Here is an 18,167-nt window from a genome sequence, read left to right as displayed (position 1 = left end):
ATTTTTCTTCCTTTGCTTTTACTTGGACTTACAATTCCTTTTCGTTGTTCATGTAGGAGATTTCTTATGCGTATTTGCTCTTGTCTTTCTTTTTCTTATTGATTAATTCTTTGATAATCCTCTCCTTTATGATTATCACTCATAATCTTTCATTCTTCTTTACAAAATCAATACTGCCTTGAATTATAACTCACATATTTATAATCCTAAAACTGGTTCTTTTCATGTTCTCATTCAACATATAATTCCATCTCCTATACAATAAATTTCTAACATTTCATATTGTTATCATTTCTCCAGCAACGGTGCCAATATGTTGTTCTCATTGTGTTTAAGCTTCAATACACCAAAACAATTGAACTAATAGAGGTGGGTTCAAACATGGGGAAAGACTGGTTATATGAATTGGGTCTGTTAGTGTCACAATTGACTGTACTCTGGCTATCTGAAATCAATTATCAAACTACAAAACACCAAGGCTTACTACTTCCATCTTAATTCAACCTATAATCCATTCTAGGACTATTAATTCAATAATACTTCCATATTCTTATCCGTTCATCTCCTACTTATTCTCTTTGTGATTTATATATATATATAAATTCAATTACTAATCTCCAGCTTACCTATTGTATTCAGTTTCTCAATTCATCACACAAAATTCAATATCTCGGCTTACGACTCTCACAGTCTAGCACTCCAGACTAACTTCTCATTATTTAAAAACTATCCATTACTCGTCAACAATAAAGAAACAAAAAGAGGTAGCACCAAGCTTGCCCCGGCTTACGACTATCAGAGTCTGACTCCGATCTCTCTTTCTTCAACTTTTTTATTCTACCAAAAAGTTGATCCATCAGCCAGCGGATTCCAAAGGTTATGATCCTTTGAATTCTTAACCATTTATTCTACTAACAACCTACTGTTACCAACTAAACTGCCTAACCATCAGTCTAATTCTCAAGGTTATCAATAATAAACTAGTAACTTATCACAAAGTTTATTTACCTATTCTATAACTACCAACTTCATGAAGCAAATGCAAAATTTGAGTACTTGCAATTGAATGTTGTTTCTTTGACTAAGAGTCTATGATTTTGATTTACTCTACGTAGATCAAAATTCTACTTGATGATGTTATCTACTTGGATTGGCACACCTAAAAGGTGCATCTTAAGATTAGAAGTAGGAATAAAGTCTTATCTCTATGTCATAGAATAAATAAAATAATATTAAAATAGTAGTATTTCAATTATACTTTGAAGGGTCTTACTTATTCTATACTTCTTAAGTCATTTCATAAAGTTGGATTAGAATCAAGCTTAACATGGTCTTTCTTATTATGTGTAGGTTAGATAAGGAGGTTAATAATAGTTTAAAAGTATCTTTGATTGCTAAAGAAAAAATTATCTCTAAGCTCTACCATGAATTGCACACAATAAAAAACGTCTTTGGAAAGTGAGCATGAACAATATATTATTGAAGGACTTCTAAATCAGAAGGTAAAATAAATACTATAGAAACAATTATTTTGTAGATTCTTAAATTTTAAAATAAATATCATGAGTATCTTGAATTACTTCTAAATCAAAATATTACTAAGAAGTTTCTAATTATGTATAGATTACTAATGTCATGTAATTACTCACTTAGAATTAAATTTTTTTGAAAAAAAATCATTTTTCAAGGATTCAAGAATATAGTCCATATTTTTCAAAATTAAATTAATATTATCGAATTGTAAATACTACATAATGCTTTTTAATACTACTACTAAGTTATATAATTTTATTTCAAATGCATACAAGATAGGTGGTTCTACTAATTTTATATGAGCAATCTCAACTATTGAGTCTCCTATTTTTTGCTTATAAAGTTCTATGAATAAATGCAACATCTCATTTGACTAAGCATGGTAAGATCCATGATCTACTATCACTACTCCATCACTAGGCTTCAAATTACTGATTCTATTTTTAATGCATGTCTTTTCAACTTCCATTGTAGAGTCATTAAAATGCTTATCTTCAACAAGTAATATGTCTTTCAAGAAATTAGTTACTTCAATCTAAGCTTTTCTTTGTAAGAATGAATAAAATTCATTATTATTAGTTTCCATGCTAATAATAATGAAATAGTAATTGGATCTATTTAGATTTCATTGAAGAAATACAATCAATGAAACACGACTTCGTTGCCATCCTCATAGAACCATAAGTTTGTAATAGATTCATTATTCAATTAATAAGAATTTAGTAATATTATTAGTTTAAATTACTCTTTCTTTCTTATATCATATCAAAGTGATAAAATCTAATATAAACTAAAGATAAATAGATAATTAGAAAAAAAATAAAAGCTCATAAGAAAAAAGATTGTACTTAAGATGTTTTATATAGAAATTGAGGCACCAATAGATATTCTCTCAAGAGCATGGCTTCCAATAGCATTACAACCAAAGAATGGCCAAAGTTCAATGGCACTTAGTATACAGTTTAGAAGCAAAAGTAAAGAATGAAATTCAAAATAGAAGAAATGTAGAAGTTAGTTTTTGAGAAGAAAAAAGCTACAACATCCATTATAGTAAATAGGACATGGATGTTTTTTTGACCTCCTTTTTGGTTATTACCCAATTACTTGCCAATGGATTTTTAAGCTTAAATTTAATTCTAATGGCATTATTAATTGGTTTAAAGTATGCTTTGTTGTAAGAAAATTTAGCAAAGTATCAAGTTTTTATTTAAACAAAACATTCAATCTTGATGTTTGCATTCAATCCATTCATCTCATTCTTGTTTTTGCTATGCAACAAGACCTTTTCATTCACCAAATAGATGTGAAGATTGTTTTTTTTAATGTACTTCTAAATGAAAAAATTTATATTCAATTCCTAGATAGAGTTGTTTCTCCATAAAAAGATATGGTGTATAAATTACATAAAACTTTATATAGAATAAAATAATCTCCAAAAAAATGGTACAAAATAATTGATTATTTTCTTAGCTCTCTTGGCTTTACCAATTCTAATGTGAATAGAAATGTGTATTATCTTTACAAAGGATCAATATTTGCTATTCTTACCTCACATGCAGATGACACCTTGATAGTGTGCAATGAGCTTTCCCTTTTACACCATCTCTCAAGCATTGAAGTTTATTCTTGAGGCCCAACATTTCCTTATGCCAATGCAGTTGGGAGCCTCAATTGGGTGAAGCATGTACACTTGGCTCAATCTCACGTTCACAATTGATTTATTGGCTCAATATATGCACAACCCTGAAGTTGCTCACATCATTGTGTGTAAACACAATTTTTGCTATACGCAAGGGACATTTGAGTATTATATCATAAAATTGCCGTAATCCTATTCCAAAACCACCCTTTGGATTTAGTAATGCAAATTGGGGGGGGGATATCAACCAACAACAATTGACCTTTGAGTATTGTTACATTTTGTTACAAAGAGCAATGAGTTGGAAATCCTTGCAACAAAAGTCAACTGCTTTGTCAAGTACAGAGGCACAATACATGGCTATGGCCATCACCCCCTTTGAGGTTGTCTGGCTCCAACATTTGCCACATGACCTATGATAAGATCTCTCTGCCCCTTCAACAATCTTCTGTAATAATCAATCTGCATTAGCCCTTGTTGATATTGCTAAGTTCCACAATCAAACCAAGCACATAGCCATGAAATACTTCTTCATTTGACAACTTTCAGCTCTCAAGAAATTATCTTTTCAGTGCTGCTTGACTAAAACAATGCAAGCTGACCTCTTTACTAAAGCACTTTCTAGTCCCAAATTAACTTAGCACTTATCATCATTAGAAATTGCTGAAAACAACAACTTGATAACCTCTGCATAACAACTAAGCAGGCTTGTAAGAATGAACAGAAGTCATTGTTATTAGTGGCCATCCTAACTGTAATGACTAACAGTTAGTTGTAACAGTTTAGATCTCATTAAGGAGGTAGGGTCAGTGAGGCATGACCTCATTGCCCTTCTCACAGAACCATAAGTTTGTAATAGACTCATTATTCAGTTAATAAGAATTCAGTAATATTATTAGTTTAAGTTACTCTCTCTTTCTTATATTCTTTGGGGTCCATCTGAGAGAACCTGATGAAATAAAATACAGAAGAGAGAGAAACAGTATGAGTGGTAAGCTTATCTATTCCAGCCCTAAAAAAAACAGAGATTAATGAATATTTTGTGGTCTATTTGGCAGGACTTCAAAGTGAATAAACCAATGAGTTTACAACTAGATCATGTTTGGAATGACAACTTCCATCAATGGTCTTTCATTGCAAACAAAGAATACAATTTAACAAGTGCAGTAGAAGCATCTTGATGCCATCTGGTATAGTGAACAAGGTTGCTGAGATCAGTTGATCACTTAAGTTTCATCACTATTAAATACTGTCACACTCATCAGCATTTTAACTGATGTTGCTTGCCAAAAGGCTTGTATATATACTACATTAAATGTCCATCCTGCCAGGATTCAATTCTGTGGGGGTAACAATGTTCTGCAAAATACAGCCATTGCATAAATCACTTGACTGACCAGGGCTAACAGTAGTCCTGGATTCCATTAATTACATGTACACTTGGCCATTGTGCCTTGAGGATTTCAGGTGTATCACAGAAAATAGAAAACTGTTATGTAGACTTCTTTTACAGTACCAAAGATTTGTTGACAGCTCCTTGGACTCCCAATGCAGTGCACATGCAGGTATTCAGATGATGTTTCATTTGATATTGTTCCAGGCATGCACTTTAGACAACAATCCAGTATTTCAAAGACTCCAATCATTCACTGATCACAGGAAAAATATGAAGTCTCAAGGTTACATCCACTTCAGAAATTCTATTCATTTTTGTTTTGGGATGCATTTTCACAAACATATTCCACAACATTGGCACATGGCTGAGGAAGTATGATGGCATATACATCACTAGCCTTTGAAGTAGTATCCTCAGAACTGTGAGCTTATCACACAACTACACCCATGTGAAGGGCCTGCAATGGTGCTGTAACTACAACAATTGTTTAACATGATAACTACACAGTGAGATTGTAAATTTCCTCATTTTTCATTCACAACAAACTGCACCCAACTCACAGAGAATCAATTTGACCAAAACACTTCCTTCAAAACAAACATGTGCAGCAAATACCTTACAATAAGTTTAGACTTACCTGCAGCATACAACACTCCAATACACTGTTCTACAAAAGAATTTAAACATTGCCAAATTGCTTAAAGTCTCACTACAGAATCACAATTCCCATTCCAATCCTCTTGGCCCTGAGAAAACGGGCTGTCTCTCTACCCCAACCGAGTGGATTTAAGCAGCTCAACAAACCCTCTGCACTTGGGCAGTCTAGATGGGGCTGCCCTGGGCATGGAACAATTCATATAATAAATTTACTAAAACTATTAACATTTGATAATGTAAATTAAAACATCGTCATCTTTAAAACAAGATTGAAATTGAATAATATAACTCTTTTTCAATTTCTTTCAATATTACATTCAAGTCATTGAATTAAATAGCATATCATGAAACAAAGCTTCTTTCATGTTGTAGGTTTTGTTATTTTGTTTTTGCAATTTTTATTCTATTACTAATTTCAAAATGTGTTATAAATTTTTTCATAAATTATTATTAATTTCTAAAAATATTTAAATTATAAATTTATTAATGCTGCAAACTAAGCCCAGGCATCACTAGTAAAAAAAGGTGCTTAAAAAACTTGCATAGGTGTTAGTTTAAAATATACAAATATATAAAGAAATCTCACTTTAAAATTAATTAAATTAAATTAAATTAAATTTCTTCTATGAAAATAATTTTAAAAATATAAATTTTGAATTGATAATCAATCATATAAAAATTTGGTTGCTTAATGAAAAATGGGTGAGAACTTGTGGATGCAAACTTTAATGGTAGTTTCAAAAGCAATTTTGTTTGCCATTTATAATTCTATTTATTGTTGTTGTTACTTATTTGAATGGCTTAAGAATTTTTGTGGTTAAAAAATAATATTTCGGAAATTTAATATATAAATATAAATATAATTTATACTTATGCATTATAAATATATTCTATGTAAATATACCACATAAGCTTCTTAATATTCATGTTGCAATCTTTTCTTATTATCAAATTAATAAGTTTAGTGTTTAAATAGATATTTGAAAATAAAATTCAATTATATGTATTTTATTTGGATAATACTAGAAAAAATCATCATTTTATTTTAATATGAAATTAATTGAATATCAAACTTATTAAAGTATATTTAAAAAATAATCATTTCAAAGGATAAGTTTTAATTTTAAAATCAGTACAAGCTTAAGTAAATACCATTTGCTTTCAAGATTAACATGCACAAGTATCCAGGTTCCAAACAATCAAGTTTAACAAATTTATCAAATATTAAAAGTGATGTTGATTTGATGTGTTATACACAAGCACACGAAAATCTTGTTGAGGGTGTTTGTGGATTTGATATGTGGGGTTGCTGTTTTTTGTTGTCCATCCATTTGCTTTTGAAACTACCATTAAAGTTTGCATCCACAAGTTCTCACCCATTTTTCATTAAGAACTTCCAACTCATCACAAATTACTGGTTGCATCGTCAGAGAAACAAAAAAAGAGGATTCAAGGATTCAAGTGGTATTGTATCTTGGTGTCGATGCCTTCCCGATGCATTCTAGAATAGCTGCAACTCCTGCTCATGCCTTGTTTTAATAGATTCCAAGTGTTTTGCTTCGTCGCAACTACAAGATGCCAATCCGACGACGTGTGAGTTATATTTGGCTTTACTTTAACTTCTCAGTTTGATTTGTGTGGAGACAGGTAGTGAGAGCATATTTGGGGTGCGTTGTGAGGATAATTTAGGGGGGTGACATGGCTGTGGAGATGACACACCGTAAACATTCGACTTTGGCCTTCGGAAGTGCGGAATCTGTGCATTGGATGAATCCTGCTTTGTGGTTGAATCTACCGGAGGATATGATTTAGCTGGTGTTTGCACGCCTTCCTGTCACAGGAATCACTCGCCTGCGATGCCTCTCTAAGGAATGGAAGAGGAACATCGACACAGTAGACTCGAAGTTCAGACAGATGTGTGCTGAGACATCCGCATCATTTATGTTTGCACTCATTTCCAGGAAGGAAATCGAGACTCTGAGCTCGGAAGAACCGCATGAGAATTACCTCTGTGTCACGACGTTCGATGTCTCCACTAACAGATGGCACGGTTCCGACAACACCTTCCCCCCCGGCCGACACTGTCTCACAGTGGATTCATGTGAAGGAGGTTTGGTGTGTTTCCCCTCCAAAACATTCGCAAGGGACATGACCCAGCTTTTCTTCATCGTCGTGAATCTGTTAACAAACGACGTCATTGAACTCCCCTCCCTGGATTACTGGAGCGCTTTCAGTACCACGTTGGTACAACATTGTGTGGACCACCGGAGGAAACGTTACAAGGTGATCATTGTGAACAAGGCGTGCCTAAGAAGTGGAGGAAGCGACAGAGCCGACTTGTATAATTCATAGATACGGCAGTGGACCGTAACCGAAAGGTCCACAGAGATCCTGCTTGGCCATTCATACTCTTGGATGTATACCTCCGATGTAGTTGAAGAAGTTTAACACAACGCTGATAAAATGCAGACTAGTGCGTGTATGTATGATTTTGCAGAAGAACTAATGTCTCCTCTCATTCTTGACAAGACGATTCTCCAAAACCTGCGGGAAGGAGCTTCGGTTGAGAGCTACGTGTTTCTGATGGACCGTGTCTTCGTGCTGCTGCGAAGACATGGGCAAGATAATGAAAACATGCCACAAGAGCGTCGAAGTCCATGTTATTGTATATCCGAGCTGATTGTATATCCGGAAGGGACGCGAGGGGCTTGATGGAGGTGAGAACCCATTCGTGCAGGCCTTTCGAGTGGTGGCCGAACGGAGCATACCGGATGCAGCTTCATGGTTGCAAAAGCTTTCTCATGGTTGTGGCCAGGAACAAGCCTGTGGCATTCTATCACCGGCATCAGTGCCAGTGGCTTATCGACGTGTTCACTAAGAATTTGCGTGGGTCACCTTCGTTGTTAGAAGATGGCACCATTCCCAAGGATTCCGTCATGTGTGATCTTCACTGGAATGTGATCGTTTAGGGGTAGACAGACCTTTCCTTTGAGGGCTCAAGTTGTTCGATTGCGCATTCTATCGCCGTAGTAAATCGCTCATTGTGTCAAACTTGCGCCATCAGGAAGGTGATGAAATTGAGTTAACTCAGTTTTCAGTTTTTTTTATGATTTTTCTTCAGTTCGTTTAAGATTTCCGTTTCCAGTTGGATGGGAAATGATAAAGGTGCGCATGAAACATGATCATAGATATTCCCACCTTCATGCACTGTCTTCCGCTATCTTTGAGCAGGACCCCTAACAGAGAAAACTTGTAGCCCTGGCATTGAGTGAGAGAGTTTACTTCAAGGAAAAATCAGTTATCAGGTAAATTCGGCACTCCGTGTCAAGTCCACCTCGACAAAAAAGCTTACATCGATCTAAATTCTGACATATACTCTGAATATCACAACAATCTGGCTAGGCTGCCCATGGGATGATAAATCATCGACTTAACCCTCCTGCATAAATCGTCTTCTGTCTCGAACTATCCAAAACCTCACAAACACTTCAGATGCAAATTCTCTCGTAGTTAGACCTCCTTCAATCAAAGCACTCAACTCATGAATTGTAGACCTCCAAGAGACGGAGGATGTGATCGCACAATTTGCCAAAGGAATTCAATACGCCGAACGAATGTGCGCTAATCTGGACACTATGTCAGGGCTTGTACTATCAGATGAAAAGAATGCATTGTAACCAAGAAAAAACACTGGTGGTCATATCTGGACAGACAGCTCTGGTGGGACTCTGAAACAAGTGGATCATTAAGTAAGTACGTGTCATTCTTACACACACAATGTGCGTATGAATTCTCTTGTCGACTAATAATTCTGATTCTGTGCAGTGTCTTTTAACATGGGGTTCAATCATACTCTTGAATGGACATCCTGCAAATCGATGTTGATGGCTGCTATTTTCATTCTATTCATGTACAGACAGATGTGAAAGTGACTTACTGAAAAATGAAAATGAACATACAATTTAGCATAAAATGGTGCAACCCAACTTGAAACCAGGGCGTTGGAATAAGATCCCAGCTGGGGAGTGAAACGATTAGACAAGCTTCTTTCACCATTATTACAGCCCCATAATGAGGTGGTTGGAGACACTTCGATGTTTTTATGTCTCCTTCAACTCCAGTAACATCCAACCGCCAACGCAATTCCTTCTAGTACCTGGTGGTCTCATCTACGATCCGTGCCTTGGATCCTCGCAAGTATGAAGCATCACAATTGTTGGAATCTGTAGTTTTCGCCTTCGTCTTCAGATTACTCTGTGCAGCACTAGAGCTTTAAATGCAAGGAGAAAAAAAATTTCTATTTCTTTATAATTTAAAGTGAGGGCTTTTTATTAATAGTTATGGAGAAACAAACCAATAGGACCTCCAACTTCCCGGTCTGGATCGGATTTGCACGAGGAAGAATTGTTGAAGCTGGCCTGTAATTCATCTCTTCAATCTATGATGAACTCAACCTTAATTTTCGTATCTGATAGACATGAGGGTTGGACGTGGTCCTTTTGACAATGGGCTTGGAATTCGCAAGCAGAGGATTAAACCTAACACTTCGAAACATTCTGAGCTCATGTCCTCCATCTGTGAAAAATAAAATCCATTACATCGTGTTCAAATGACTGCAAGATTTTTATTCTGAGAAGACTAACTTTTGCTCACTATTGAGGAATGACGATGTAAGCGCTTCACTTGTGAGGCATGGGCTACCCATATCAAGTTGAAACGCTGGTGAATCCGAACTGGACACATCAGAGTTGGAAACGTTGCAGGAATGAGACAAACTGGACACTGTGAGGGTGCACAATCTGATGCTGGACGACCTTAATTTTCTTCATCTTCAAAACTGTTAATTAGACCGCAGTTACATGGGAATTTCTACCCCAAAGTGGTCAAGAACGAATTGATTAATGATTTAATCTGCAGCCATGATTATTGACTTTGAACCTCTGCAAGACAAAGTCCGTAGAACCCAATATTTTTTAATTTTTAAAATTTTACCAATATCAATAATGCTGAAACGACACTGTTTATCAGATAGGATCATAATAACCGACTTGAAATGCGCAATTTTCATTAACAGTGAATCCCACAGTATTGGGAGTATTATACAGTTTAGTACACTAGTCTCTAGTATAGTATACAATCTACTAGTTGTGACTCTACACCAAGAGTTGCGACTCTTGGTGACACTCTTGTATACACAATATAATGTTGATGTTTCTAACATGGTATTGGAGTTATAGAAATATTTGATTCTTAAAACTGTAAAAGTAGATGAATGTTTTAACCTAAAAAGAATTGCTGAAATTACAAATTAGATTGTAATGATAACAATAAAACAATCTATTGTAATAGGAAAGGATGATAAAGAACTTGAAGTTCTTCAAGCTATGAGAAAAAATTCTAAACCTAAAAATGACAACATACAAACCATAAGCTAAGGTAAAATTAAATTGTTCAAGAATAAATTAATAAATAATTACAAATCAAATTCAAATTAAGAGTATTTAAGATAATATAAAAGGTCGATATCAATTAAGTTCCAAAATTTGATGATTTACATTTTAATTTATAGAACATAGACTAATATTAGTTTTTAGGGTTGAAAAATTATGGCCCATAGTGAGTGGTGAAGAATTCTTATCAATGGAATCAAGAGTAGTTGAAATTGCTGCCAAAACCTTAGCTTTACTTGCCATAGGAGTAGGAAGTATAAGTGCATGGATAGACAAGGATATCTTGTTTTTAACTATAATAAAAAATAACCTAGAAAATAATATTTTTTCATATATACAATCTTGCACATCAATACATTCAACATGACAATAATTAGTAAAAATAATTGAATTACATAATGTAGTAATTAAAATATATTTAAAAGACAAGTTTTAAATGTTAAAAATAAGAAAAAGTAATAGTGTTATTAAACACATACATACTTTTAGAACACATTTAAAAAAAAAAATGGTAATAAGATTAACAATTTTAGATGATTAAGCAATTTTCACCTTAATGAAAAGTTTGGCTTTAAGTTGTAGATTCTTTATTAGCTCCTTAAGAAGACAGCTTGGAATCACATTACAATCATTAATAAAAAATTTGATTTAAAAAGAAACTCTCATGAAAAGAAAATCATGCAATTGACAAAAAGCATTTTTTTTTTGCAAGAAATCAAGTCACTTGATTAAAGATTATTAAACTAAAAATTATAATAAGAAAAAAAAAAAAAAAAACAAAACAAAATAAATATTGTTACAAAATCAAACAAACTATATGTAGCAGCACTTATAGTCAAAGATAAATCAAATATAATATAATATAATATGTGGACTTGGAAGCAACTCAATATATGTGTCATGAATTAAAAGGATTTGTCAAATACATTTAAAAGTAAAGACAAGTAAGTTGTCTATTTAGGAGATGATACTATATCATACATAATAGAAGAATATGGTGATGTAAATATAAAAGTTACAAATAGAGATGAGAAAATCAAACCTAATATTTTATATATACTAGGACTTACAAAGAATTTGTTCTTTGTCAAACAATTAGATAAGACAAGAGGAGAAATTTGCATTAGAGTTGAAGCCACTACATTCATAAACTAATTTGGTTAATATGAAAATTAAATCTTAATCTAAATTGAATTAGGTAAAATAATTCTATCAAACAAGCATCAAATTGCTATTCTAACTACTACAGAATTAAACAAAGCTAATGTGTAGCACCTAAGATTAGAACACATAAATTAACAAAGACTAAAATAAATATAAATAATGACAAAGAAGATTGACATCTTTGATGAAAAGAAAATTACCTTATGTCAAAATTGCATAGAAGATAAACAACATAAAGAGAAGTTTCATATACAAGATGTACAATGAAGTGCACAATTATTAGAACTTATACATTCTGACATTTATGGTCTTATGTAAGTAAGAACACATTTGGGATGTATTTACTTCATGACATTTATTGATGATCTATCAAGATATTGCCATGTATATTTGATGAAAGTCAAATTTGAAGTATTTGAAAAATTCACCTTATACAAAAATTTTGTGGAAAAACAAACAAGTTTCAAAATTAAAATCTTAAGATCTAATTATAGAAGTGAATTCAAATCAAATAAATTTAAAGATTTATGTAACAAAAAAAATCAAATAAAAATATACTAAAGCCTTTATACCACACCAAAATAATATTTTTGAAAGAAAGCATAAAATATTAATAAAAGAAGTTCTTGCAATTCTATCTTATTCAAATTTACATACAATGTTTTGGAATAAAGCACTCTAAACAAAAACTTATCTCTAAAATAGGAGCTCTATAAAATTTGTACAAGGCAAAAAAATACCATTTGAATTATAGTACAAAAAGTAACTAAATTTATTCTACTTTAATTCTTTTAGATGCAAAGCTTATATTTTTATTTCTAAAAAAATAAAAAAGAAGCTAAACTCTCATTTTTAAGAAGCTATTTTCTTATAGATACATGAATACACAAAATCAAAAAATCCTCATTTTAAGAGATATTTTCTTTAAAAATCTACATAATAAAAAACCAAATGTATTCTTGTAAAAAGATAATATGAAGTTTTTAATTGATTTAGAATTATTTAAGCACCTTTCAATAATTATAAGGCCCAATGAGCAAAGTATACCTCATGCTCAAGGAATGTCTTCACTACCAATACAACCACCATAAAATATACATATATTTGATCACCAACAAATACATAATAATTTTCAAAATATGGAAGGATGATCTTCTTCTCATATTGATGTCATTGAAGCCTTCTCTCAACTATCATTAAAAAATGATCAAGCAATCTTATCTTTTGAAGATAATGAAGTCCATTCTACATTAAAAGAACCAAGTCTTCTTCTAGTTCTAGACCTATAATAATTATTTAATCAAATAAAAGATTGTTAGAGTCTATACAAGGAAGAAAAGAATATAATTAACAATCTAATAAAAGTTATCAAGCCTACCTTATTTCTACTAATATAGAAGCTTCAAAATGCATTCAAGAAGCAATAGAGAGGGCTAATGCTAAAAAATGGAAAAAATAAATCAATGCTAAAATTACATCCTTAGTCAAAAATAACACATAAAAAATGATAAATTTACTTTTCAATAGAAAGTCAATCAATTCAAAAAGGATTTTTAAAACTAAAACTAAAGCTGATGGAACTATTGACAAGTATAAAATAAGGCTAGTTGCAAGAGGTTTTACCCAAGTTCAAGGTATTGATTACATTGAGTCTTTCTCTCTTATGATCAAACTTAACTCAACCTAGATGTTAAAAAAAATATTTTTAAATGGTTTTATAGAAGAAGACATCTATTTGACTATTCTTAAAGGTTAATCCCTTACACATACAAATATGATATGTAAGTTAAATAAATTCTTATATTACCTTAAATAATATTTTAGAAATTATTATTAAAGATTATATCAATATTGAACTCTTTATAAGTATCAACCTTTAGAATTAGATGCAAATATACACATAAAAAGAAATAATGACAATGATTTTACCATAATAATAGTCTATGTTGATGATTGTATAACTATAAACAATAAGATTACTTATATAAAAAAAATCTAAGACATTCTACAACAAGAATTTGAAGTATCAGATGACGGTAGAATCCATTACACTTTAGGCAATGCTATCATAAGAAATAAAGAAGGATGAATAATTCTTCATCAAGAAAAATACTTAAGAAATAAACTTAATGAATTCAATATATTAAATTGCAATCCATTAATTCCACCAATCTAATCAAGAATTAGTTTAAGTAATGAAGAAAATCTCACTTCACAAGATTATTTATATTCTTAAATTGTTGGCAATTTCATGTATGCCATTGTTAATTCTAAACTAGATTGTGTTTATGCCATTAGAAATTTAGTATAATATCTCTCAAATTGACACACATTCAGACTTTAAAAAGAAAAATGAGATATATAAAAGATATATTAAATTTTGGAATAATATATCAAAAATTACCACAAGGCAATTCTTTATATAGATATTTTGGTGCTGATTAGACAAGTGAAAAAGACAGCCATCGCTCAACTTTTAGATTTTTTTCTTAGTAGCTAAAAGAATTATTTCTTAAGATAGCATGAAACAACAATCCATTGCTTTATCATCTATATAGTTATAATACATTGCATTAACTAAAGCAATAATTGAAGCAATATAGTTGAAAAAATTATTACATGAATTTAGATTTTTTCAATATAAATCAATCATAATATATTGAGACAATCAAAGTACAATTGTTCTCAGTGAAAATCCCAAATAAAATTTTAGAAACAATATGTGAATACACAATATCATTTCATAAGAGAAAAGATACTTGCTAAGGAAATCAAACTACAATATGTGTTAACCATAAATATAATAGTAAATATATTTATTAAATCTCTTTTTAAAGAGAAATATTTCTAATGCCTATTTCAACTAAGTATGCATAAAATTCTTCTACAACCAAAACAAAAAACTTATTCTACAACTATTTAAGCATTTTTGGCCTATTTAAAACAACCACACCTTATACAACATCTATATTTTGATACATTATAGAGTGGGAGACTACTTAGTAAGCCAACTCTGAGTTCTACCAATGGATCTTAATTGGTGGATTAGTCAAAAATATAGTATTGAGTCATTTAATGAGATAAATACTAAGGTTAAAAGTCTTTTTGACTATTTACATACTTATTAGAATTTGGAGGTATTTATAAGTATAAAAGTCTTATTAGAAGAAAAGTTACAAAAATGGACTCTTAGTAAGTCTTGGAGGTAATTATCTTTGTTGGTTTAGTATTTTCACTCATTATTGAGTATTAATGATTAGTAATTGAGACCAATTTCTATATTGGCCTCATATCTACATATATTACTTACAAAAATCCTATCAATGATTACTTAATAGTTAAAAAAAGCATAAAAAAGAACATATCTTTTAAGTTGTGTATATAAAAAATAGGATTTTTAGTAGATTTAAATTAATTTTATCACTATAAAAAATCACCAAAATAGAAAAATAAATCTTATTATGGATATTAGTATTATAGAAATATTATAGTATTTTTTAGAATTTATCTAAAATTTATTTAGGATTTTTTATGAATTCTTAGAGAAAATTTTAAGACATTGGTAAAATTGAGTTTTATCATCTTGAGAGCCACTATGAAGAAATGAAATAAGATTTGAAGACTATACAAGGTTTCTAGGCTAATTGGATGTTTTTGAACACCATGGTGAAGTCAAAAATATAAAAAAATAGTTTTACTAGTAGAAAATAGGAGGACTAACAGCTAGTATAGTGCATGTAGGAAGAGAGGTGCACAATCCCCATATGGGTTGTAGCACCTTGGGTATAGGTAGGAAGATAAGACTAAGGCTTCAAGGCCTCTTTAGACAACCAATATACACTACTTGTGAGCCTTGGTGAGGTTCGAACTCCTGATTTCTTAAACAAGTTATTCTTGAGGTAAAAATTATTCACTTAACTTTTCTATTATTTACATTCTATCTTTAATCTATCATAACTTATTTATAGTAACTTGAAATTACATGTTTTTTATGTCATTGAAAAGATAAAAAATTATCTATCTAAAAATATATTTTTTACTTTTTTACTTTTACTGGATCTTTTACTGGATCTTTTACTGGATCTTTTACTGGATAAAAATCTAGTGAACAGACTATGACTAGTTTTATAGTGTACAATTGCTTGATTGCACTTGTTTCACTTGTTTGGTGTTGTCCTTCTTTTGTTCTTGTTTATTGCTACTTCTACTTCTCACCACCAATTACAAGCAACTCTTAATTGAGGCTATCTTGTAATTTGGAGTGAGGGAGAAATTTACCCTCACACCAACTTATTCCAAATCCATAAAATATCAAAATATACAAAAGAACTCATATACTAAGATTGCCAAGAGAAAGAAGCTTTTGGCTCAAGAGAGGCAGACTAATAGTAAAGTTGAAAAGTTTCAAAATAAGAGATTTTAGCTCAAGCCATAGTAGTGCTTGCATCGGCAGTCGCAACAAGGGATGCCTCAATTGCCAAGGTAGTACTTATACCAATGGTTGTAGCAAAGCTTGCTCTGGTACTTATATTAGTAGCCAATCCTATAATGGTTGAGAATGTATTAGATACTTAGTTGTAGAAGGAAAAAATAGAACTTACAACAAGATGATCCTAATAATTCTAATAGAATCCTAAAAAAGAATTCTAATTAAATTATAACAATACTAATCAAACTTTAATTAAATTTAAAATAAATTTTAAGAATTTATAAAATAAATTAAAAAAATTAATCTTAATAAAATATATATAATATAGAAATCTTAAAGAAATATCAAAAATAGATATCATAATTGAATTCTAATCAAATCCTGATGTAATTCTTAATAAATTCTAATAAAATTTTAAATCAATTTTAATAAAATCTTAAACCAAATTTTAATGAAATTACAATAAAATCCTATTTAAATCCTAATTAAATACTAAAAAAATCTTCAATAAATCTTCATCGAATCCTAATCAAATATTAAATCCTAATCAAATCTTAAACCAAATCTTAAGCAAATTTTAATTAAATCTAATAAAATCTTAGAAAATCTAAATCCTAATCAAATTTTAAATCCTAGATTAATTATAATCAAATCCTAATAAAATCCTAAATCCTAATAAAATCCTAAATCCTAACAAAATCTAAACAAATCCTAATCAAATTATAAATCCTAATATTTGATCAAATCTTAGTCAAATCATGAATCTTAATCTTTGATTAAACTCTAAATAAATCTTAATCAAAACCTAGATTTTAAATTAATTCTAATCAATCTTTAATCAAATTCTAAATCTTAAACAAATTTTTAACAAATCTTATAGCAGATATAAAAAATCAATATCTAATGTTTGAACTATTGATTTTGACTCAAAATTTGAAAACTTTGCAACAACTAAGTTAGCAACAAGTACAAAAAATTTGATGAAGATTTTACATATCAATTGCAAAAAAAGCTCCCAAAACCTCTCGATTGTTGGCCACTGTCTTTTTCCAATTTAAACGTTGATCTTTCAATAAAGATTTTTCCTTGTTGAACTATTCAATTGCTCCAAGTTTTAGGTTATATATAGATATTTAAATCTAATTTTTTCTCACCAATTTTTGCTTCAATCAAACTAATAAATATTATCAGATTGCAAAATCCCTCACTGACCTTGAATCACAATTATCTAAAATCATAATTCACAAAAATTCTTATACTCATCAATCTAACTATTTGATTGACCTCAAATTATTTACACATTTATAATAAGCATAACAACAAACCTTCAAATATTCATCCATGCACATGCTACAAAACTCAAAAAATTCTCAAATTTATAAATATATTTTTATTTCTCAAAATTTAAATCCATCAAGTACATCACTAATCTTGAAAATCCCTCAAAATCTCAATATTAATCCAAATGACATGAAATCAACTTTCAAAAATCTCTTCTCTAATCTACTCTCAAACTCCACTCTTAAATTTACAAAAAAACCTCAAAAATAACATAGATACTTGGTTTTGACCTCAATTAGAAACCAATCCTCTTTACATATCAATTCTTATTTTCTTGAGGTAATTTTTTCTAAAATCAACTCTCAACTTCTTCCTACACATACTTATATTTTTTATTTTTCTAATCTATCTTATTTTATCTTATTTATGGCTATATAAAGTATATAGAATCTAATTTTATAAGAGATAATTTTAATACTACAAGTTTTTACTACCTTTGTATCTGTTATCTATATTTTTTTACTATATCTTTTATTTAGGATCTTATATAATAAAATAATTTCTTTCTTCTTTTACCTAATGACCATGTTGTTATACAACAATGCTAGCAATAGAACA

At 30.6% G+C, this 18,167-nt stretch overlaps 2 long non-coding RNA genes across 2 annotated transcripts; one reads left to right on the top strand and one right to left on the bottom strand.

Moving 5' to 3' along the window:
* Positions 1-8,943: 8,943 nt before the first annotated feature.
* On the bottom strand, positions 8,944-10,244 carry LOC149987644 (uncharacterized). Its single transcript, XR_016507094.1, has 2 exons — positions 9,580-10,244; positions 8,944-9,479 (listed from the first exon to the last, which is right to left on the bottom strand). It is a non-coding gene; the product is annotated as an uncharacterized LOC149987644 (long non-coding RNA).
* Positions 10,245-10,519: 275 nt separating this feature from the next.
* On the top strand, positions 10,520-15,890 carry LOC141046330 (uncharacterized). The gene is made up of 3 exons (XR_012219198.2): positions 10,520-10,661; positions 10,843-15,044; positions 15,572-15,890. It is a non-coding gene; the product is annotated as an uncharacterized LOC141046330 (long non-coding RNA).
* Positions 15,891-18,167: the final 2,277 nt, after the last annotated feature.

This window comes from Physcomitrium patens, chromosome 16 (assembly GCF_059467195.1).
Source record: "Physcomitrium patens ecotype Gransden chromosome 16, ASM5946719v1, whole genome shotgun sequence".
In the NCBI taxonomy this organism is placed as follows: Eukaryota; Viridiplantae; Streptophyta; class Bryopsida; order Funariales; family Funariaceae; genus Physcomitrium; species Physcomitrium patens.
Note: the sequence above shows the minus strand (reverse complement) of the source record. Positions and strands in the feature narration are given on the sequence as shown.